Source organism: Haliotis cracherodii, unplaced genomic scaffold (genome assembly GCF_022045235.1).
Source record: "Haliotis cracherodii isolate W230 unplaced genomic scaffold, xgHalCrac1.p SCAF_7, whole genome shotgun sequence".
NCBI lineage: Eukaryota > Metazoa > Mollusca > Gastropoda > Lepetellida > Haliotidae > Haliotis > Haliotis cracherodii.
In genome coordinates, this window is record NW_027266330.1 from 13,189,795 (window position 1) to 13,215,030 (window position 25,236).

The 25,236-nt window shown below is 38.2% G+C and overlaps 1 pseudogene; it reads right to left on the bottom strand.

Moving 5' to 3' along the window:
* The window catches only part of LOC139447272 (uncharacterized), an 89,248-nt pseudogene that overhangs the window by 42,755 nt on the left and 21,257 nt on the right, over nucleotides 1-25,236 (bottom strand).

The following is a 25,236-nucleotide window of genomic DNA, read 5'->3' on the forward strand; positions in this document are numbered from 1 at the left end:
CTTTTAAATCGAGGCTGATAAACCAGTCTCCTGTCTCCTGGATTCCATCTGGAGATTTTGCGGGGGTACGAGGAATTTCTTGTTGAGGTTCTTTAGGTCAATTAGAGCTTCCTGACGGCCAGATGTGCTGCCACTAGCTTGGCTCCGACTGGATGAAATCTGAATCCGACAGCTTGAGTCTTCAAGATAGGATGTTTCTTGAAGTGCAGTTTGTTTTGTGAGCCGTACGGCTTATCAGTTGGCTGAACAGCTGGCACTCTGGCTGTCAGGATGGATGGTTGATCGGTACGGTCGGCTGGGGTAGGCCCTTCACCTGTGTGTGCTGTAGAGACAGATGGCACTTTACCGGGGGACTTTTCTTAGCCAGAGGTATATGATTAGTCTCCATATTCCCCATCTCTTCGTTTAGGGCTGAGAATCGAGCCTCAAACATGGTCTTCATCATCTCCTGCTGTTGGCTGAAAAGTTGATGAAACAGACTCATGGAGAGCGCAGGAGTTGATTGTTCAGCTGCAATGGGAGGAGCTGGGGTGGAAGCAGGTGTCTGAACAGTGTCGGCTGTGATGACTTCCACCTTCTTCTTGGCCGCTTCACGCCTCTTAGTCTGAGAAATAGCCTCAGCTAACTTAAGGAAGGCTTTCTTAGGTGTATTGGCGCACTGTTCACATCTGTTCTCTTCTGTGCAAGACGTTTCTCAGCACTTCATGCAGTTAACATGAGAATCTCCCTTGATCATGAATCAACCACACTTCTTGCAACCGGGAGTAGAGGAGACTTCATTACGACCTCACAATCACACCAGTTAATACTCACGTGCGTGACCCCGCTGGTCAACCAAAATTAATGTTTCACCATGATTCCATGGAAACGGCAAAAATTTTAAAAATCAGAATCTTCAAACTAGCAAAAGGCACAAGTACTCATTGTGGTTAATGTGTGTCGAAAGTTTGGTGAAGCTAGGGTGCATGGTTAAAATGATAAAGGCGTACAAAACACCCACCCTAAACTTTTAAGTTTCTAATGTTTCCATGGAAACGGCAAAAATTAAAAAAATCAGAATCTTCAAACTAGCAAAAGGCACACGTACTCATTGTGGTTAATGTGTGTAGAAAGGTTGGTGAAGCTAGGGTGCATGGTTAAAATGGGCCGTACAAAAGCTCGGATGGAAGGACGGACGGAACGCTATAATAATCTTAGATTAATATGACTTACAACCAAGTGCTAGATTGTTACACTATTAGAATAGGTGTTGACTCAAGCACACACAGGAAAAAAGTGAGGTTCCCGCCACTGCATACGTCATCGATTGGATGGTTACGATGCTATGTGTGTGTGATTGACAGTGAAGAGGACGTCTGTTGAAAATCTGACAATTTTAGTTAGTGTGACTGAAGCCAAAATACAGGATTTATGGCAAAGATGTATTAGAAGTATAGATTTCGTAAGAATTATAACTGCTTTCCTGTTCTGTCATTCGCTTAACTTTGCTCGACACGACGACTTCAGTTTGATTCAATAACGTTTGCAAAGTCCCTGGCAAACCATACACGAAGATGACCTCATAGTGCATAACATATAAACGAAGGGTTGACTTCTAATAGGTCAGCTAATTAACTGGTGCTTAAATTACGTCTAATGTCTAGAGTTGAAGTGGTGGCTATAAGCATGAATGATCTTTTCATGGGCATTCTTTGTACTTACCTATTGTAGTCTGGAGATAACCAATGAGGATCTTGTCTCCAACTAGAAACTAGAGAAACGAGATCAATATTAGTTGCATACAGTCATGAATACATATTTGTATGCTGTTTTGTTTTATCTTGTTTCTTACCAGATATTTATTTTTCGTGTATGCCCCTGTCTGTCTCATATTCTCACCTCTTTTATGCTGTCCAGAACATCTTCCTGTCCCAATATTCTCTGTTTAAACTCCATGAGTTGAGGTTTCATCCTAATCGCCAGGAGGTCCCGACCGTCACACACTGTAACAGAAAACACCCGTTTACTTGTGAGAACAGTATTCCAAAGGATGAATGAAGGGTATTTCTTATGGTAAGCAAGCTTAAAGAACAATGCAGCCAGGCACAGCATATACTTCTTACACCTTGGTACCTCACCATGAATGACACACTAGTTCATATAGCTTCACCATATGTTTAACCTCCTCATTCTCACCTGGTGAAAGGTCGTCAGCTGAAGGGTGTCGAAGTGCCTTTTTCTTTCGATCATGTTCCTACAATATTGACAAACAAAAATAAATAAATACAAGCACAAAACTGATAGTAACGCAAAGCCTTCTCACCATTGCATTTCAGAATAACATGGCCAAATTCTCATGTGTATAATAGACTATTTCTCATCAAATGTCAAAGTGTACTTATTAATATCAATGGATGTTTATATCCATGTCAGTGAAATGATTGACCATTCCAATGAACGCAGTGAATGTGCTTTGGGGCAAATCTATCTCTAAACAACAAACTAGCTAACAAGGCATAATCGAGCGAACCCTAGCGATATAACGACAGCTATAACTGCTCTGAAACATTTGCAGCTTATATGGCAATGTGTCGATACTGATTTACTTGTACCGGCCCCGAATACCGCATGCTATTTGACCATTACATGCCGAATGCTTGCTGAGCAACAACGGGATAATGTCGGTTTAGCGACACTTGCACCGGTAGGGATAACTATCACCATAGATAGTTCATTGATTCGGTGATGGCCCAAAGCCAGATCTCTGCAACTGGGCCATTATTGATACAGGCCTAATAATAGCTTCTTTACCCTGTCTGTATTTAGCCAGTACAGAGAGGTAATATATTTTTAGTGTATTTTTTGAGAATCTTGACTGAGGATGTTGTTTGTTTGACGACTATAAAACACATGTCAGACCAAAATCTGTTTGATAATAATTTAAAAACGACTACTTGATTATGTTAAGTTTTAATGGCATAATATGTCCTCCACGAATACGATTCTTACAGATGAACTAAAGATCTTTGCCTGATGTTTACCTTGCGTTTTTAAATCCCCAAACCCAGGCTAATATCCGAAAAGGAAAGACATAGGTTTTGTTTATAAATAGAAATCTGTTATCACTGGTAATAAACCATTTTTTGAAGTTCGAGTGACGGAAATGGCTCTAAAAGGCCCAGCAGGACTGAGCAGTGAATATTCTGAAATAAGTGTATCTGTGAATTTGAAATTTTCTTGCTGTCATTAACTGTCGATGTTTGAGCAAACGGAATACCATCTTTACAATCATGTATTCTATATTGACAAAGTTTGGTTTAAGTTAATGTTAGAGTATGTGGGACCGTAGGCTTAACGATATCAGGTCTGAAAAGAACCAGTATTGTACCAGTACCTACTGAAGCCAGTGTGAAAAACAGTACTGAGCCAGGGATGGAGCGGATTCTCACTGTTGTAATTGGGCAAGAAATGGTCCAGTTATGCAGTGTCAATGGGATATGTTTTGAATGGGTTTACGTAAATGTCACAGTTGATGATGAATACAGCCTTTGCCCTTGACAATCCAATAAATACATATTATACAACTATTCAGCATCACTCACAGTCATGAAGCGCTTTATTTTCACGGAAAGCAGCCGCAACACATCCATTTCTTCAAAAAGGAAGTTTATCTGTCTTTGACATTCATCTGGAAAGTAATGAAATGTGTAGACACACAGTACATCCCATAAAGCCAAAAGCATACCACAACCCAATACCATTTTGTTTACCAAGGAATTTAGACCCATGAAGATCCAGGGTGGAATAGGTCTTCAGCAACCCATGCTTGCTGTAAAAGGCGACTATGCTTGTCGTAAGAGGCGACTGACGGGATCGGGTGGTCAGGCTCGCTGACTTGGTTGATGCATGTCATAGTATCCCAATTGTTTGGATCGATGCTCATGATGTCAATCACTGGATTGTCTGGTCCAGACTCAATTATTTACAGACCGCCGTCATATAGCTGGAATGTTGCTGAATGCGGCGTTGAACAACATAGAAACAAACAAACCAAGGAATTTAACATCATCCCACCGGCTGCATGTTTTGCCCTATCACGATCAAAGCAGCAAAACCCCTCACCCTTGTCAATGTCTTGAAGTGAGACACTATTATTGCATTTTGAGAACTGTAATACTGTGATACTTGTCATACCAAACCTGATACACGTGTTACTTCCATCTCATCCCTCAACATGAATGGATGTTATAGATACCCTTACATGTTGGAAAATATAACAAAAGGTACTGAATAATGTAAATTATTCATTCATGTTAAAGTATATTAAACTTGAAGGTATTTGAGGAACGTGTTGAATATGTTCTAAGGATTTTCAAATTAATTTGATATCTGATCCATACGATATTATTAACATGAAACCTATATTTCAATCTTATGTTTCATGAACTCACCACTCTCTAATGCATCTATCTGTCCTTTCACGGTGTCCACATCCTGAAAAATAGAATTATTCCATTATTCATCTCGTTGACCTAAATACACCCTCATACACTACATATACATACAGTCTGACGTAAATAACTAACTACGTGTAAGACAGTCATCAACGAAGTCATGATGATTTTTGTCGTCCATTTTAACCAAAGCCTCACGGTAAAAATCTTTAAATGTATAATAGTTACATGCTGCAAGATTCATATCGATGTGAGACCACCAGAGACCATATTCAAAACATCTACATGTATATATACTTACTCTTTTCACGGCCGTAGTACGCATCTTCAGGTTAGCCAATTCCTCTTGAACTACAATGGAGAAAGATTGTTATTAAATGTATCAGAAAGCAAATACTTGGGAGGTTTTTTTAAAACAATCTAAAGTGGTATGGGTTAGGTATAAATGTATGTCTTCCTGTTCTACCTCACAAAGTGTCCAGATTGCAGATGACAAAAAAATCCATAGACATTGAAGGCAACGACCGCGCTGAGTATCTTTAAAGGTGATGTACAGTTTACTAACCTACTTCGTTTATGGCCCCTTCCATGTATCAAAGTAACGAATGTTTTGATGTTTTATAGGTACATATTACATTTCTAGCTCTGTGAGTCTTTCATAAATGCAAGAGTGGTAGTATGTCTTTTGTCTATTAATGTATCCCTGTAACAGTATCTAAAAATAGAGAGACTGGGATATGAATGAAACATGAACACTTTTTGAGCCCAAGCCAACTTAACAGCCAGATTAACCGTGGACTGTCATTTTTAAACTGATGGTGTTCCTATTTATTTTATGAATAATCTGATTCGAATGATTCAAATTTGTGCGCAACCGTGGGTATGTGTATGCTCTTAGTTTGAGAAGGATAAACGAACTTGAAATTAAATGATGATGACAGCAATCATACCTAAAATGGTAGTTTTTAAATATATATTAAGTTACAGACATGTAAGATATACTCACTGTTTGTAAATCTCCAGCGTGAACGTACTGGGTTGTTTCTTGTTGCGTTGGTTTCATCCACGATGACTGTATATGATGACATGTCCAGCGTACCGAGTTCATCGGCTGATACAGCTGGCTGATACGCTTTCCTGAAGAAGTGATTTAATTAATTTGATTTAATTCTAGTGCAACCATGGTATTATTAAGTGAAATGAACAGCTTTGTTTGTCAGAATTTGTTACCTTTTCTATCCATTTCATTTGTCAATTTAAATTGGTATATGTTTCCACTTAAGCGGTGCTCATTCGAATTGTACATATACCTGAGTCTATCCCTCTCTTCCCGGGACTTACAGACCAGTAGTGTGTCCCCCAGCCTGCTCAGTCTCCTGGCCACCTCCAGCATTAGCGTCGTGGCTCCAGTACCTGGTCCACACATCACCTGAACGTCTCTACTGTTGATGTTCTCAACTAATATAATACATTGTTCTCTTGTAAGAAATCTCAGACTGTCATCATCTATTTCCCCGTGCTCTGTCATCACAGACTTTGTCTGGGCAACACCTGCCCAGAAAGCGTTCAGGACTTTGCCATACCTGGTAGGATTCATAACCAGTGAGTCCTGTGTGACAAAGTGTGATGACTTTGTTACAAGTCTGTCCATGTGAACTTTAAAGGACACAATGTTGTTTAATGTCGAGACAGGTAGCACTCCATGTACTGGGTGTACACATTCGTCCATGAATCTACTGAGTGTTACTGTCACTCCTCTAGCCACAGACATGTTATACTCCAATACTTCCTTTGAGAAGGAGTTCCCGTTAACCAGGGTGAGGACCAGGACAGAATGTCCAGGTAGAGCGATGAACGCATCACATATGACATGACCTGCCAGGGCCGATGTAGGGATATCCAAGACGGGAGCCAACGATTGAGACATGAACACAACACCTCCCTGTGCATCATTTTGATTGGTACGTTTGTTAACTTCATCGTTGCAAAGAAAATCAAAAGCATGGTTGTCCAAAAGTTCTAAAAGTCTTTCCTTTACTTCTTTCAGGGGTGTTTCAGTGTTGCTTGGTAATATGTTCACTCCTTCTGAAACCATACAGTCACGTTGCAGTTGTAGTTATTGATACAGATATAGACGGAATCATACAATGTACTCTGCTTTTAGCATATACATCTTATGATAGAAGAAACCGTTTTGTCGCTTTTAATTATTTTGATAATTTTGTGAGAATAGCTGCTACCTTAAAATGAAATTCATTTTGTTCCTCATATGCTAACATGTACATGAAGACACATATAGCCGACACAAGAGTGCCCGTAACATGATATAGATTTCCTAATTGAATTAACATTTACTATGTAATCAGCATGTATTCCATGTACAATGTACTAATTTCATATTATTGAGGGAATCCTGATAGGATGCTTTATGTATGCAGTTCACGAACATATGTAGATCGTGGTATTACATGAACATCAAGTGAAACATTAAATATAGACATGTTATTTATCATCACTTTATCAAATGATGTGAAATACTAATATTACCTGAATTTGGATATTCATGATATTAGTATTTGTATCCTGACACAACACGTTGCAATTTATTTCTTCACTTCAATCATATAACACAGAATCCAAAATGTGCCGCTTCTACACCTTGCTCGACAACATGGCTGTTATTACTGACACTGTGCTGGACCTTGGAGCTGCTAGGACTTGGTTGATGGCTGCAGCTTACGCCGCTACAGTGCCACCATGTTCGTAGAAATGGCAAGTGGTGTGTCATAAAATTAGGCATCGCCTACATGGGACCCAACCTCTCTTGTCTTGCAGTAGTCAGTGAAAGAATTTCCTTTGGTGACATGGGACATTCAAGTGGAATTCCTCTGTGCCCACACAGTGGCCTGTGCTTCTCTGATAGAGAATCTCACACCCTGTTAACACTTTTGTGGATGTTCCCCGTGTGAATCAAAGATCTTGATCTAAATGTGCCTGCCTCCACTAATGAATTGTGCATAGACTGCTTTTCCGAGCATGGAAGACGTTTTCCTGTGATCTGTTTAGTTCCAGGAATCATAGTTTCCTGGGCCAATGAGGCGCAACCGAAAGTTCTTAAATCTCATGTCCATCAACTTCAGCAGTACTCTAGGCAGTAGCGCTGGCAGTGGAAAAGGCATGGAGCTTTTCCCAAAATATGGCCAGCGCGTTGTGATCTCAGGCCAGTACTAGTGTATCTGGGATCTGGAATTTTAGACACAAACACTGGAAGCTGATGGTTTTATCATGCAGCGCCCAGATTGATGTGCATGTCCAGGTGTTGACATATCAACCGAAGCAGTTGATTTTCTGTTGGAGTGGACTGGTTTCGCCTTGATCGGACGTCAGCGACGACATTTGTAATGCCTGGTATGTGGCGAGCCCTGGCCTCCAGTGGTGGGCTGTCTATCAACCTGTAGACCTGGAATGTACTGCCAAATGTGCGCTGACATCAAGAGTCCAAGCAGACACTCACTGACAATGATGAACCGATATGTCCTGACTGAGAACCTGCAGAATGATTGTATCTCGGTCGTCTGACAACTGGCACCATTAGGCTGATGTTCAACAGATCTCCTATGAGCTGAAATGACTGAAATGAAACCAGGTCTCACATTCTCCTTTTATCGGTCAATCTTGTGTGTACATGCAGTATAAGGTCCTTAGGAACTCATTCCTAATGAGTAATATATTCAGTAACGGGTCTCGTATACCTCGCTAAATGATGACCACGCCACGATTGGAGAGACATACAGTTGTTATCTCTCTTGCACGGAAGTGAAGCATCTGTAAAATAACCAGCTTAAGCAGAACATTATTGACTTGATGAATGATCAACTTCAAGAAACCAGGATAAGTTGCAACAAGACAATCACCTTCTCCTCAGTGCTAAATGGCATGAGCTGATCTCGAGATCTAAAGGTAGTCAATGAAAGCTGCTGAATTATGTCTTAGCGATACCCAGTCATTAGCCTGCGACCAACAGGAGACACTATTTCTGTGACAACAGGCGACTGCAGACCCCAATTGTCCTATACTGTCAACAAGTCATGTATGATTAAATAAGTTTCTGCTCAGCCTCTTTCTGGTCAGGTGAACTACATAGCGCTCTTTTTTTCCATGGAGGGTCATGGTGCCAAGTCAACAGGCAGGAAACAGGGCCTATCAGCGAGGTTGTCGTCATGACCACAAATAGTCAGGGTTAAAAACTGTGGTGATTGGAGAACAACATGACGCTTAATCCCAGTCTGGCGTCCATTGAATTCCCAGGATTTAACTGTGTGTCAGAAAATGCCAGTCCAAAGAAGAACGCCAGTTCTAAGAGAAGCGACCCTTCTTGATGGAACGCTGCCAAACAGCAATGTAGTCGTCATGGTTGTCTCTACCCTGGACACTGCAGTCCAGGTAGAAGATGTCGTAATAGTGGAGTTCATAACGTTAGATTCTATTTCTCGCCTACCTTTCTCCCTCATCAACGCCTGCTGAGTAGTCCTGATATTCCATAGATAGTCATCCGGCTTGCTCGTAAAATACAATATATTACATTCCGTGCATAGGGAATGTAACTCAGAGTCAGATTCCCTCCGATAAGGACAGTGGGGAAATCTTCTTGACTTGCCCGAGCGACAAGAAAAGCAAATCGCTGCATACACAGGAGAAGTACACACGTCCTCGTGGATACTGTTCCCTTCCTCTCGAAAATTCAAACCATCTGCCGTGCTGTTAACATTAAATGTATGTTTATATCAACCAAGAAACATCATACAAAAATAAAGCTAGTCGTCACCGCGGCAGCTGTGATGAAACAACAAGATAGAGACAGAACAATTTTGGTGGAAAAAAAACAAACTGTGTGCAGCCAAATTTAACATGTGGCGAGTATGTCATGTAGTAACCTACTAGGAAGGTAATTGTGAAGTTCCCTTCGCCAAGAACGCATTATGAGACCGATGTTGAAAGAAATAATTCCCAAAACGCCAGCTCATGAGTATCCTCTTGTGCCATGAGAAGGAAAGTCAAGGGCAGATAACTCTCCATAGGGCTTCAATGTCTGCTGTTTTAGAATATTTTCGTAATGAAGGGTCATCATTTCATGATATATGTTTATCTTAATGTGGAGACCTTTTACATATTGTAAGTTGTTGATTAGACTGTGTAAGCTGCGGTAGCCTGTGGCAGAGTTTCTAGGTTTATCGCAGGAGAGTAAACTTTTGGGCTCTGTGATATACAGGGGAAGAAGAAAATTGCAATATGTTGTGTCATGATAAGAAATACTTGTATATGTGTGTTTCATTAACGTTTGAATGTGGCGCAGATATCTGCATATACACAACTTTGATTGTTGGTCATGGTCAAATTTATTTCTGATGTCACGAATTCTTTGTGTAAAGAGTTGATACAGATACTCTGAATTAATACCTTGAGGGATGTAGTAATCCCTTATATCGAAGACACTGTTTCCAATCTGCTTCAGGCTCGGTCGAAAAAAGTCATTAGATTCCAAAGTGAAGTTACCCTCATCTTCTTTCACGATTTGTTTCTTGAAAACAGAAGGAATCATGGTATGTTATGAGAGTCACCTTGCAAATTGCCCTTACCAATCAGAGTTAGTCATAGTGTATATTTGGCTAAATGTGTTAGATGGACCTTAAATAAAAAAATGATAAGATGTGTCTTGAACAAACTGATTCAGACATAAACTCTACTTACAGGGTAGATTTCTTAAAAATTTATTAGATTTTATGGTGACAATGGAGTAAATAATAAGCAATAAGAGGCATGCTGGTTGTTGGATACAATATCGGCCCTTGTTTGCCTGGTCTAAGCCCGCCTAATGTAACCACCCAAATATAGATAACATATATAAATGTTTCCTTAAAGGGCAAGTAAACTGAACAAAAAATATATTTCAATTTCTGTTGCGAATATCATTTTTCCTACATGTACATGTACATATAATCTATTTCCTAGAGAGAAAATTCCTGAAATCATAGAAAGTATAAATGTCAACGTGGAAGTGCTGAAATCACACCCTCCGTAATCCACTTCCAAAACAAACACATTTGGGGGCGTGACCTTATGCTACCGGCGCAGAGGTGCGTTACAAATGTTTACATTCGCTGATATGTGGCTCGTTTGAATGTTTAGAACACAATATGATAATTATGCATTGAACGTCTGCTGTAAACCTCCACAACTGTGCCTTACTGTGCCAGCATGCCCAAAAGATCAAGGTTGGTACTTGATTTAGAACTAAAGTAATTTAGTTTCACTGCTGTACTGTGGGGTCATTAGGATGAAAGCGTCAACATCACTTTCATATCAGTACAATTCTGGGAATCCAAGTTAGGAATTCATATCCAGCGAACATCCTTTACTTGTTAATTAGAATACTCTAAACATAAAATATCAACAATATATACTTAAAATATTTATGCAGGCTACTGTCACTAAGTTTGCAAAAACTGTAAACATGTCGGCATAGTACAGTGACCATAAGCGTGACATCATATGAGATTGTTTTACAACAACTAAAACACTTGGCCACCTTCTCAGTTAACCAACGTTTGTAGAACATGCAATACATACCAACAACTTCCACATTTTAGTGACAGTACTGTTTATGCTGTGGACTAAAAGAAAGATATATCAGTCAGTTGTTCTGTACGAAGTTAATCATACATTGTGGCTGTTTTTCAGGACAACATATCAGTCGATTATGCTCACGGAATTTCAAATTCAGGTTATCTCTTCAGACATGTATTCATAATTCACTAACACAAAGATGTAAATAAAGCTATAGAATCATGTATTTGACTTCATTTTGAGTTACATGTTAACATAATTCCCACAGAGTTTACCCATTTTGCCCATCGGACATCAACATATTGACCCCGAAATTGAGCCCATGCTACTTGACACTTGATGAAGTTGTATAACCCCATGCACAAGATTAGGAAGTGGCAAAATGGGAAAAACCCATTGGAATTTACATACCCCTGTTTGTGCAAATACTACGATTTGTAATTTGTTATTTGTTATTTGTTTATTTGAATTTCAAAGCTCTTGTGATTTCCAATGGTCTATGTTTAATTTTACAACATATATCCTGGGTGTGTGACATTGAGGACCAATTGTCCATCTTTGTTTAGTTCATCCATAAAAAAAACTTGTCACAGTGGGAAGAGTTTCTGGACGAAATGCTTTCCAGAATTAAAACGGGTCACATATCAATAAAGATCTTTGAACGAAAATTAGTTTATCAGTGAGTATTATAATATTGAGTTGGAAGCCTCATGCATTAAGTCCATACATTGTTAAGGGTATTCAACTAAAACCGTAGCTGGGATAGAGCTATCAGGAAGTTGACTATTTCTGGTATACAGATATTGATAGACATGTACTAACCTTCGTTGTTGTTTCCTGTGCATGTGTGTGTTGATGTATCCTAGGCATTAGTTCTAGTAAATGCACGGAACCATTCCTTGACATTCATTCTCGTGACATCGTCGGTATTTGCATCATACCTGTAAGCCAATGGTCCCTGTTTATCATAGAACACTATCCCTGGCACTGGCCTCACGGATACCTGAACAACCGCTTCTTTTGCACCTGCAGTTCCTCTCTGACAATTGAGTCTCTGAGTTTTCTTGTCCACGTTCGTTCTTGAAGGGATTAACCGTACCTGTGCTACATCAGCATCAGTTGATGCCCCACCATCATAGTCACAAACAAGAGTATTCTCCTGTATCCTTTGTGCTAGTGTATCCTTGAAATTGTTTTCATCAGTGATGGTTACTGGCTGTGGAATCGGTTCCTTAGAATCATAACCGAAATTACCATGGGTCACCTTCTTCTCATGTATGCCATACAAAAAAGAACCCCCTCCTTCAAGTTTGGAAAACGCACTTACATACTCCGTGAGGCGGACTTTGTAAGAGATGCAATCAACTACTTCATCTTCTTTGACTTTCTGTGAGAAGTGACTTTTGAATTGGACTGATCTACTTTCTTGTAAGTTTGCTAAGTCAGAAGTAGAGGCAACTCCAGGAAGTGCATGGAATGTCTTGTTGTACACTTTTCTTTCCTTCAGAAATGTTCGGACTGATTCAGCAGTAGGGTCTAGGATGCAGTCATCAAGAGCGACCTTGGTTTTAAAGTCGGAGGTTGTCACAGTTGAAGCTGCAGACACGAACAGTACTAGAAAATCATGGAATTCACAACATTCTTCAAGATCGCTTAATCTTTGTTTTCTATAAACATCAGGGAAGAATTTTCCATCGTGAATCAAGGAATTTAGTTTGGTATCTGCAAACTCATCAAATGCACCAGTGAACTGATCTTCTTTTGCTAAACCAACGAGATGAATCAATATCGACCCAGAGTTTGAGTTGCGCAAAGCTGAAACTTTATTTAACAATTCATTAGCTTTTTGTTCACGCTTCTGTCTTTTCTTTTTAGTGTCTGTTTCTTGCTTTGAACCATATAGGTAGCTCACATGAATTCCCATGGACAGGGCGTGGCCATCATAAGAAGCATATTTCAGGAACTCAGCAACTGCTTGTTCACGTCTTGGTATATATTCACTGAAAGATAAAAAGAAAGAAATTTATATAGGGTATAAGGTGAAATCAAACATTATAGACAGCTCACATTGATTCCAAATGACACGATGCGTGGATAATACAAGATGTACGTCCCGGTATTACTAACTGCTTGTTCACATCTTGGAATATATTCACTGCAAGATAAATAAAGTTTTACCATGGATACCCTAACAATAAAAAGATATAAAGCAAATATCATCTTAATTTAAGCCTCATCCGTTGAAAAATATACCCTTAACTATGATAGGAATAATATTGTTGAGAACTGTGTACACTCTTTGTGAATATGAGTGAGAGCCTAGCAAAAACCGTTAAAAGATGTAACATTAGGGGCTCAAACAAAGACTGGTCAGTTCAGAGTCAGTTTATCGGAGTCTCCAGTATGGAGACGTCGCGTTCCTCATAAAAAAGTAGTTGGCATCCATAAACTCTCTCTCTTATGTGTATCACCTCTAAATGACATTCAAAGACCTAATAATTGATGCAAGTAGGCATGATTTGCTCATATTGCTTCAACTATTAGCTTATGGGTCAGAGCGTTTGGACATGAACATATATTTGAACACATCGCCTTCACATTAATGATGATCCTTCTAATGAAGAGCTGTGAAATCAGGAGGTGTAACAGTGTGATTTAACATCATGTCTTTTAATGGGCACTGATTACAGATGACAAGAAGTGAAAATTCAAAAACAGAATTTTCAAATAATACCTTATTAACAAATGTTATGAATGCATGTGAGATGATTTCATACAATTTACATGCCATGTGTTCAGTTAATGTTTGGAAGCCTGTATATGTCTGTTTGGACCACTAGCCATTATTCTAGATGCTCAGGTTCTCTTAAGAGCCAACTTATTTGCTAACAAGGTACAAAGTACACGTTTCAAGATTCAAGATGCACTTATTTCTTATACAACAAACCCACCAACTGTGGTACATTGGCAATAGTATACATGACAAAATAAATACATACACTGTCGAGGTAACAGTTACAAATGTTTTTAATTATCTAATGTTTAGTTTGGTTTTATAATTATTAAGCAAATTTGCTTTTCAGATTATTCCGATTTGGACGTTAAATATTTCTTTAGTGCGGGTATATTCGATCATTGGTATATTCAATGACATTTGGTGGTGAAGTGCTTCATAAATAATTACAGAGTGGAACTCATATCCATCAGGCTGTCATTGTCTGGCCGCAATAGGAAACGTGTGGTAGAACTTGACAAGGGTTAGTGAATGTTTCATAGTCGAGTGAACGTGAACTACATGATTGTTTTTTAAATGTACATTCAGTTTTGTAATCAATTATTAGCAATAATGACAGATCTACTCAACGCAAATCAGACTGTTTTCTTGTCAACTCAAACCATATCACAACTAATAGTATGCAACAATTCTGTGTTACCACCATATAACCAGATAAACCAATTTTAGTGTTTTCTGTTTAGTCCTGTATCAATCTGATTATTTTCTAGATGTACGCATAAATTCTTGTTAAAAATCGAATGCAGTGCAAGGAACATTTTTGCGTTCGTGCATTTTCGAAATTACGCACAATGTAAGTGTGACTTCAGCCTGAAACAATGTATACAGAAATAGAATCACTGTGGTTCTCGCGATCTCAAATTATCCACCCTACTTTGTAAAACGAATTCATGTGAAGTATATTTGATAAGAAATGAAGCCAACGAAACCACCGAACAACAAATGTAATACTACAAACTTCAAACACCAGAGTACAATACCGAGTCACTAAAGAGTTGTGTGCGGCGTTAATCACAACACACTTTTTGAAACTGGAGCTCTGTAGCCTTTTCAAATAGAGACCATTTACATATGTCGCCCAAACCAACTCACTCACTCTGTTTCGAATATGCAGCAGACACTATATACACTACTATCCATAAGAAAGTATACCAACTAAAATGTTTTCCACTATTTTGATAACTTAAAACCTCAATGGAAATTGAGATTTAAACATGTCGCACGGATACAACCAAATGTAAACGGTGACAAAAAGCAGCGACAAATTGACAGTGTTTGTGAAAATGTTTGTGTGCATTTTGCCAAAACGACCAAGCAATTATGCCACGTTTAACCGCTATACACAGGGAGAGAGCCGTTGGTATGGCGCAACAAGGAGCCACGCACGCCGCCATTGCAAGAACATTCGGATGCATCCGTGTGACAATTTACCAGATTGATGAAACGTTTTCAACAGGCAGGACAGACATCAGACAGGCGTAAAAGTGGGAGACCACATGGGGGACCATGCCCTTTGAAGACCCCCTCATCCGGACCTTTCATCTCCAAAACCACTTCATTACAGCAAAGGCAACGGCAGCTACGGGACTGAAGGTCAGTCGTCAGACAGAGTATAGGAGAATCAGAGCATGTCGACCCTACCGACCCTAACAAATTGACATGGGCCAGACGAGTTCGGCGTTGGCAAGTGCAAGAATGGGGATTCGTCATGTTGTTGGATGAGAGTAGATATTACTTGTACAGAAGGCAGCGAGTATATAGATGAGTAGGTGAACGTTTAGCACCAAATTGTGTTCCTCATGTTCAGGCGATGCATGGTCTGGGGAGGTATCTGCGGTGATGTTAATACGAGACTCGTTATTATTTCTGGGAACCTGAATGTCCAGAGATATTGCCATAACGTTTTGAGACCCGTTGTGCAACCATTCATATTCAGTAAGAGCCACGTGCATTGCCTTCCAGCAAGACCATGCAATACCGTATATGGCAGGGCTCACACAGGACTTTCCAATCAACCCGAACATTCACGTTTCACCCTTCCAAGCATGTTCTCCAAATATGAACCACATCGAACACAAACAGGATTTCCTTGACTGACAGTTCCGAAGACGACCAGCAGCACCAGTCAACTGTCAAGAACTGGAATAATGTCTCCTTGAGGACTGGCAGCGGATTACCATCAACATCATCCAACTTTGAGGTCAAGTCATATCCTACCGGCGTGCATTAATGCACAAGGTAGACATAATCGGTATAAGGTTGGTTTTGAATGGGCTTTCAGAAATTTTAAAGTCCTGTTGAACCTTCGTTGTGACCGTGATATTGTGAAACCCCCATGTGTCTTTGGTTTCTGAAAGTCGTTAAGTTTTTGTTTGGATAAAATGAACAGTTTTACAGAATGTGTTAAAACACAACTCTAATGAAATATATTATATACATGCTGTTGTTCCTTTCACAGTCTTTCAAACTCTTGGTATCCTTTCTTTTGGACATTAGTTTCCGTGCACACAACAAACACAACAGATCAAAACGCAAGCCCACAAGTAAATGATTGCAAAAATACATCTTCTCTTGGGATGGTAGTAAAATGATACAGATTGTTTGTACATCTATACATGATTCAGTGAAGTATATAAAATTTGCTTTTGAATATAAGACATGAATAGACCAACCAGGAATGATGGAACATTCATATAAAATGTTGAAGGTGTACTACGCCAAAACAGTCCGAACATTCTGCCTGGGTGGATCACAAAAATCCATTTTATAGATGACTATTGTATCACCATTTTTAGATGCTGGCATATTTCCCTCACAATGGAGATCGTCAAACATTGTACCAGTCCACAAGAAAGGGGACCTCAATTATTTTAACAATGGGCGATCTTTTGTAAGTTATCGCCCATAACTAACCCACTAGGTGCGCTGACCCGGACGGTCCAACCTTAAACTGACGAGGCATTGGGTATGCGCGATACGAGCGGAACATGTTACTATCACACCTATAGACAGTTAACCAGTGTAGCATTCACTTGTATCGGCAACTGTCACGCTAGTGTATGGACAGTATATCTTTTATTTTACAAATTAGAAAATTATATGTTTTTAGACACAGAAGACCCTATATATAAAGTACTTATACCAACTACAATTAATCAACTTATAACTTAAAACAGCATTTTCATAATAATTTTCAGTCTCTATTATGATCATTGTATAAACATTGCAGTGTCTTCACCCAGTTGCCTTTGACAATCATCGGATGATTACAATACAGATAAAGGTCATTTCTAGTTTCATGAGGCCTAGACTGATGTCTCAAAATCCCACATAAACAAAATAGCAATGTTATTCTTTTTTCTCTTCACACCAACAGATATCTACATTGCAAAATGACTGTTATTATTTTATTTGATATATTGGTATACTTGTGCATGTGTACTAGTAGTAGATTACACATGCATGACTTTTAGCAGACATTATCTGTTACTGGGCTGCAAGCTATGTCAATAAAGGTAAGTAACAAAAAAGGACTCTTTCATGTTTGAAGAACCAATCAATTCATTGTAGATACATTTTTAATTACTTATATAAGTTATTAGATCGAAATCCAAGATCCAAATTAAAATGAGGAGAATAAATTAAGGAGTCAATCAATCTAAAATTCAGTCTCATTTTTCACGCAATATGTATGTAACCTGTAACTGTTACTGAAACTGAAACTGAAAACTGAAGTCAACATATACATTGACAATATGCATACTGACTGAAATTTTATGTCAATATATATATTGCCTGATTATAGACTCTGACCGTAACGTATGTAAGTATAATCTGTCATATGCAAAATGAAATAACATAAATAAATGCAGTTATTTATATGGAATGAATGTGGGGGTCAATTTGCATTTATATCTTCATCAGAATATTTTTCTAAAATCATATTTGCTATATATGATAATAATATTTATCATCCAAAACTGGCTCCCACAGGAGATATCGCTTGGATGAGATCAAGCAATATCTACACTGTAGATATCGCTGCAATGAAATTACATCACAATGCTTTGCAGACCATTGTGACATCACTGGTTACCATGACGTCACAATCAAATGACATCACTAATGGCTCTGCTACTGAAGCTGTTTGCAGTACTTTTTACACTGAAGACACTGCTAATTACTGTCTACAAATTGAAAAAGTTGAAAGAATGATGTTGGATGATAAATAAAATCTCACCCGAGTGTCTTTTGATATCAAATATATCAACACTCGTTGATAAAAGTGGCAAAAATCCTCGGCAAGCCTCGGATTTTTCCACTTTTATCAACTCGTGTTGATATATTTGATATCAAAAGACACTCGGGTGAGATTCTCTATATATCAAATAGACTTGATACTTCAGGTGTCTTGAAGAACTGTTGAATGAAAATAGGGACACATACATTCAGCAGGATAGTGTCTTTTTTGTAAGGGAAATAACTTGTCAACATACATGTAATAATACATATTATGTTACTAAAATGTGAAGGTAAAACAATGATTTACATATATAATGTATCATACACAATTTGTTGGGTAGTCAGTATGAGTTGTTGTTTGTTCGGATATCTGTAAATTACTACAATTTTAAGAGCATGAGTATCAGAATTCTTTTAGAAATGATGGATCAATGAATTATCCCCTGTGATGGAGGGACACATTTTATAAGGGGCAGAATGATATGGGTAATTCTCTTATTTCAAAGTAGGATGCCTTGTATGTATATTGCAACTGACTAACCGAGTGCTTAATACATTTTCATTTGGCATATTTAAAAAAATAATGTAAGAATAAAAATGTAATAAAGAGATGTAAATCAATTGCTTAATTATGAACGTTATTTCTTCTTAAACTATTTGTAAAGGCACGGATATTTAATAACTATTGCTCAGTCGTTTTCAATGCCTGTCAAAGACGTCTGTGTGCTGAAAATGAAGGCGTATCTCCAAATTTATTACGTTGAAGTCCATGTTATACGAGAACTATTTATTAAGATTTGAAAGCTTGAATGACTGGGAAATAACACAAAGGCTGATAAATAAAATGAGTTTGCATTATTTTGTTACTGCGATATGTTAGCCTAGAGTGACAGAATGCATCAGTGATTTCTGAAGTAGAAATTACCATTGCACTTTACCGTTTTTCACGTCGTTTTCCAGCTTTCTTCCATCGTGGCAACTCGTCTTTTAGTAAAAGATGATAATACAAACTCATAATCATTACAAAATGTGTGCTAGTTAAACAGTTTCAGTTGTAATCGGCCGTTTTTAAATGAAGGTGCAACAGGGTAACGCTTTAGCTTTCATCCATCTCTACATGTTACAAGTTGTAGCAGCGCGCAATGATCCTAAAACCAGATCGGAAGTGACAGGTTGGACCGTCGCCTATATCACTTCAGTTATTGCCCTTTGGAAAAAAAGATCGCCAATTTTAGAAGCTTGCAAATTGTTTCTATCAATAATTAGTGGAAGGATTACCAAGCATATGGACTCGAACACATATTTTGACACCAGCCAGGCAGGATTCAGGAGCAATCACAGAACAAACTGACAATATGTTTCTACTTAGAACAATCAGACAGAAGTCAAAGAAACAGTCTTAGAAGAAATTATATAGTTGTTTCGTGGATTTCAGCAAGGCAAGTGGCGAGAGGGGCTCAATGTAAGCTGTTAAAATATGACATTAGAAGAAATTCTGAATGTTTTAAACCGCATGTATTCAAACGTCTCATATATTATCAAGACACGGGAGGTTAACACTAGTCCTGTCAAATAACATATTGGTGTCAAGCAAGGCTGTGTTTGTAGCCCGAACCACTTCAATATCTACATCAACGACTTAATAGACTACCTGTCAATTAATGATACTGCTGGCCCATTGTTAGACAACGTTCGTTTCACACACATACCATTTGCCGATGACCTGCTACTGCTGTCAAAGTCAGCAAAAATTATCCAGACCAGCATTAATAACTCATGCAGTTTAACAGAGGGACTGGAAATTAAAAGTAAACACATAAAAAACAAAATTATTGTATTTGGCTGTTCCAAGAGTGACCAGAAACTTCATTTTACTTTTGGGACAGTTTCTCTTGAAATGAATCTTACGCCTACCCTGGAATTATATTTCATGACATTGGTTCTTTAAAGTGTTAAGTCTCAATTTTGAAAGAAAATTCAGTGCTTGTCTGGTTCAAGGTTCAACACATGTACAGCTTGGCAACAAACACCCATTCATCCGTGGAGGTCTAACTACGACTATCATGCCTTGGTGGTTCCAATAGCAGCCTACGGTTCTGACATATGCGGCTGTCTCTTGTTTAAATCCACTCCTGACCCATTGAAAAACTGGAACAGACAACAACGTAACACTACCTCCATCAAAGTTGTCAAGGGTCTCCTCAGCATCTCCATGACATCTATAAAACGTATTTGTTTGGGCCAAGACATTTGGGCAAGAAGAAGGCATCCCCAGGGGCACCGATTGTGCTCCCCTTCTTGCGGATCTGTTTCTTAATCCATATGAATCAGACTTTCTGTTCAGATTGGCAACGTCAAAACAAGGTAATTTGGCCAAAAAGTTTAACTTAAGCTTCAGTTATATCGATGATCTGGTATCGTTCATTAACCATCGAATTGCCAATTCCCTTCCACTCATTTGCCCATTTGAATTAGAAATACAGGATAATTGATATTAAGATCTATGCATAAAGATTCAGAGTGACAGAACCCTCTCCACAAGACTGTATGACAAGCCAAGACTTCCCCTTCATGTCAAGCAATATTCCAGCAGTTCCAGCCTTTTGAGATACAAACAATCGCGCATGCTCTTTCTACCAAAATGTCAAAGAGCGTCATACGACCCTTGCTCAGAAGTTGTTTGATCAAGGTTACAACATTCAAGGCCTCAGTAAAGCTTTGAAAAATGGTAGATGTGTGGAGGATATTTCCAAATTTGACGCCCCGGTATCATGAAAGTGGTCTTAGCTCAAAGTTTGCTAAGCACGAATTTTAATAAATTAAATTTAATTTTGAAGATTTTGCTTAGCTAAGATTCGGTCTAAGACTGGATCTTTAAACGGTCTTGGCAAAATATTAGCTAAGTCTAAGTCTAAGACCGTCGTCATAGGGACACGCACACGTTATACCGTACTACGGTTATCATTGGATGCCGAGGTTTTTTTTCTGACGCACATTTTCCTAAGATCGGAAAAGTGAAGGTTTTCGCGAGAATTGCGCTTACTCGGCACTGGATCTACCTCCGGCTATAAAATTAGGCAGAGATGTAAAATATTAAACTTCCTATCAGATGGTGTAAATATAACGGTAAATATTAAACAGGTTTAAAAAAAAGACACTCCTAAGTTTTGTCCGAGAATTTATACTGCATTGAAAAACAAGAAATTTCTCCGCTTTTTAGCGTACACCGATAAAAATACTGTCCGACGATATTTTTATTAAGGGGGCATAACTCCGCTGTGCTTAGCTCTAATTTATTGTGCCGAAGGTCTCTTGGTGAGAATTAGCTGTGAGTGAGGACAATATATTTTCGTGTTGTTTTGTTCACGAGGAACAAAACTATTCCAACACAAATATCGATATTGAAACTGTATACGTTTAGGCATAAAAACCAATAAGAAATAATGAAATTGTACTTAAAAAATAAGTAATAGCGAATTGGATGGCCAAATCTAACCCATAAATTAGCCCTGAGATTCCAACATTCTCCTGATTGTGAAAGTGTACTTTGACTAATGTTGCACGATTATTAATGGAGCACTAGCCGTATCATCAAATGTAATGAATTACTAAAAAATGACACCATTCTATTTGACGTCATGGCTGTTTTTTTATGTCTTTGAAACGTCGGAGAAAGACGACACTGATATTTTGATGAATATATATCTTCCCTAATTTTCGTTTATGGTATGGAAAAAGTTGTTGTGTAAAACGAAATTTGAAACTTTTTCGACACAAGATTAAAAGACCATTTTACCATGTTTATCATGTAAATAATGTCTTGAATAGATAAACAATTCGATAGTTTACAGTGTATCCTAATTGGACAAGACACGCACCTGTTTGGCATCAATTTCAGGTGATCAAGTACTCAAAAGAATATTTCAAAACAAACAAAATTATATTCAATATTGGACATGTTTATGTTCATTATTATGTAATTGTTTCTCATCATCTTGTCTCAAAATTATACAATAAAAGGTGCGATGAAAGCTCTATTGGTATAGAATTATCAATCGTATAAGGACAATCGTCCAGCAACGGGGTACATGGCAAGGGTAATATTTTAAAACTTTTTTCAATTCTTGGAGTAATAAAGTCAACAGTTTAATATCCTGTGGTCACAATATTTAAAAAAGAATAAGCCCATTGATTATATAATGAAAAACGAGAGGAATATTTCATAAGTCGTTTGTGACTAGGGAAACCTTAGATATCACTGCTCTGTATATCAAACGGCATAAAAAAATAATTCCAAAACCAAGTTTAAGTTTATAGTTATATCTTCAGTTCAAGTTAGAAGAAATAAAATGAAACAGCTATTCATGGACACTGTTTATATGAACTTATAATATTGACTATTACATGCCCTAGAAATACAAACATGTTGCAGTTACATTTACATTTCATCGTGTAACACTTGTCCAAAAGAAAGAAATATCGTATACGACACTATAAACTTATTATTTCATATGTGAACATTGTTCAAACAAACAGGAAATTATCAAAGGTTCATATCTGTTGTGGCCTATATCTAAGTATGATATCATATTGAACATTGATTAACATCCAAACTGAAATGCAATGTGTGAAAAAATGTACGAAAGATATGCAAGATCTACATCATGAAACAGTAAATTGCAGGGTTCAATGATCGTCCGTACTTTCATTCAAGGACCTTCGCCTCAATTTTACAAAATGCCGTGTTGACTGTCAACAGTGCGCGGGATTTTACGAGGGGACTTTCGTTGATTCAGGGTTCGTACATACAAAAATGTGACATGTAAGTAATCAGAAACATTCTGACACTCTGTGCACTGTTATTTGTTGTTATATTTTTCATTGTAACCAACGGAAATAGGCAGTAATTCCGATAAATACAGTTGTCGTTGTGCATGATCTTGCGTCAGTCATCACGTCACACAGGACGGAAACTTCGACAATTTCTATTGAAAATATCAAATCATTGCAATGTATCTATTTTTAATTCCCTAATTCGTCCTGCGATTCTCTTCCCATGTATATTCTGAAAATGTTGAGCCAATGTATTCAACGAACAGCTGAATGGCTGAATTTGTCATTCGCTTCTAAAATGTATGGGGAATTCAAGGATGTAGGTATCGCAGCTGATTTTGAAATATACGTGATGTTACTGGCGTCTCATTACCGGTTTACGTATAACGCGATTTTGTAAACACTAGCCAATTTGGCTGACCCAAAACGAGTAAGCAACTAAAAGGTGAAAAGCCCTAGTGACAACAAACTGAAGAATATCAAAACTTGAATAATAGGTGGGAGACTGTGGGAATGCTGAGTGGGATGTGCCAGTTCATCACTGATTAAACCAACGATGAAAACAATGGTAGAACGACGAAATCTATGTCTTTCATAGAGCTCTTCGTCGTTGTACATATCAAGAGGGTTGAAGAGGTCTCGAAATGTCCTTGGAATTGGTATTTTTTAGCCCCTAGGCGACGCATGAGGCGAACAACCTCCGCCATCTTTCTTGCAAGACGTTTTGTCCAATAGTCTACTAAGGGTCAGTCTCAGAACTTAAGATCAAATTTTGTCTTAGACTTAAGATATTATCATAGATTGAGCTTCGTGATCCTCGATTTAAGACAAAATATGGTCTTAAGTTAGTTTCATGATCCCGGGGCCTGGTATCATCACTTTTTGATTGTGACTCATAAAATCATAATTATTATATGTTTAATGTCAAACAAAGGATTCTGGTTTCAGAAGATTTGATTTTGAAAAGGGTTTTTGTCCCTCTCATTTCATTATGACTGATCCCTGTATCGATTAGGACACTGCAGTCGTTAAATGGGTAATGCATTCAGTACAAATGGACTATGGCAAATGCAACGTGTTTTCTCTTAAATGGGTCCAACAGACTGATATACAGTTAATGTTTGAATTTTCATTTGAAAACCTTCTCCATCACATACATATCATATCTTAGAACTTTAATTGACAATTGTCCTCCCGTGTCCATTACATATTCTTTATACACACATGCCTATGATAACGTCGGAATTGTACAATGTACAGGTATTTCTTATATTTGTTTGTTGTTTAACGTCGCACTCTGCGATATTTCAGCTTTATGTCGGCGGTCTGTAAATCATCGATTCTGGGCCAGACATCATAGGGATACGATGACATGCATAAACGACGTCACCGTGGCTGACAACCCGATCCCGTCCCTTCTTACGACAAGCATTGGTTGATGAAGATCAATTCTGACATGGATTTTCATCGGTTCCCCTTTTCGGTCGCCTCTTACGACCAGCAATGGGATGTTGGGAACCCATTCTACCCCAGATCCCCACAATGTCTTATGATTATGAAAAATATATTGTCGCTATTATTAGCATATTATGCCAACACTTTTCTCATTTCGTTTTTTTTAAATCAGCTACAGCAGACTTAAATATTCAGATACTCGATGTAGATGTTGGTTATCATGTCGGGTTACCTTGCTGTAAGACATCAGAAGCTACTTTTGGTGAAAATATTGGATACAACTATAGTTAAAAAATCGATTCAGGTGAGCTACAGTGCCTGGGCGGTTGTTTCACTGTGTTTTAAGAATATCAATAACCACCCGTCCTGTATTTTCAGATTAACAGTTGTTATTCTCGTATGTTCAAAATTTAAGTTATTTTCCAAGATTCGTTCTAGCAAGATTCATACATGAAAGCATTTAAAAAAATAGGGTTCAATATTGAACGTCACACAGACGCACAACTGAATAGAAAGCCTACGCAGAAGTAGGATAGAACAGGCAGTTGTACTTACTTGATACATTCCTCATGATACGTCTCTTCTCCCGCTACACTTTTAGTCCCTGGTGGGAGATCTTCACCACAGTAACCACATAGTGACATCTCATGGGGAATCCTTGTTGTTTACATTACAGAGAATGAGAAGCTAAAAAAAATCAGAAAAATGAAATGAGGCTTTACAGAACAGCTTTATTATTAACTACTCATCGTTCCAATAGATGAAGAAAAAGGACCAAATAAACCCAATCTGCACTGACGAAGACCACCGATTAATTAAATCAGCGCAAAAACACAAGCGGCTCAGCTAAGAAAC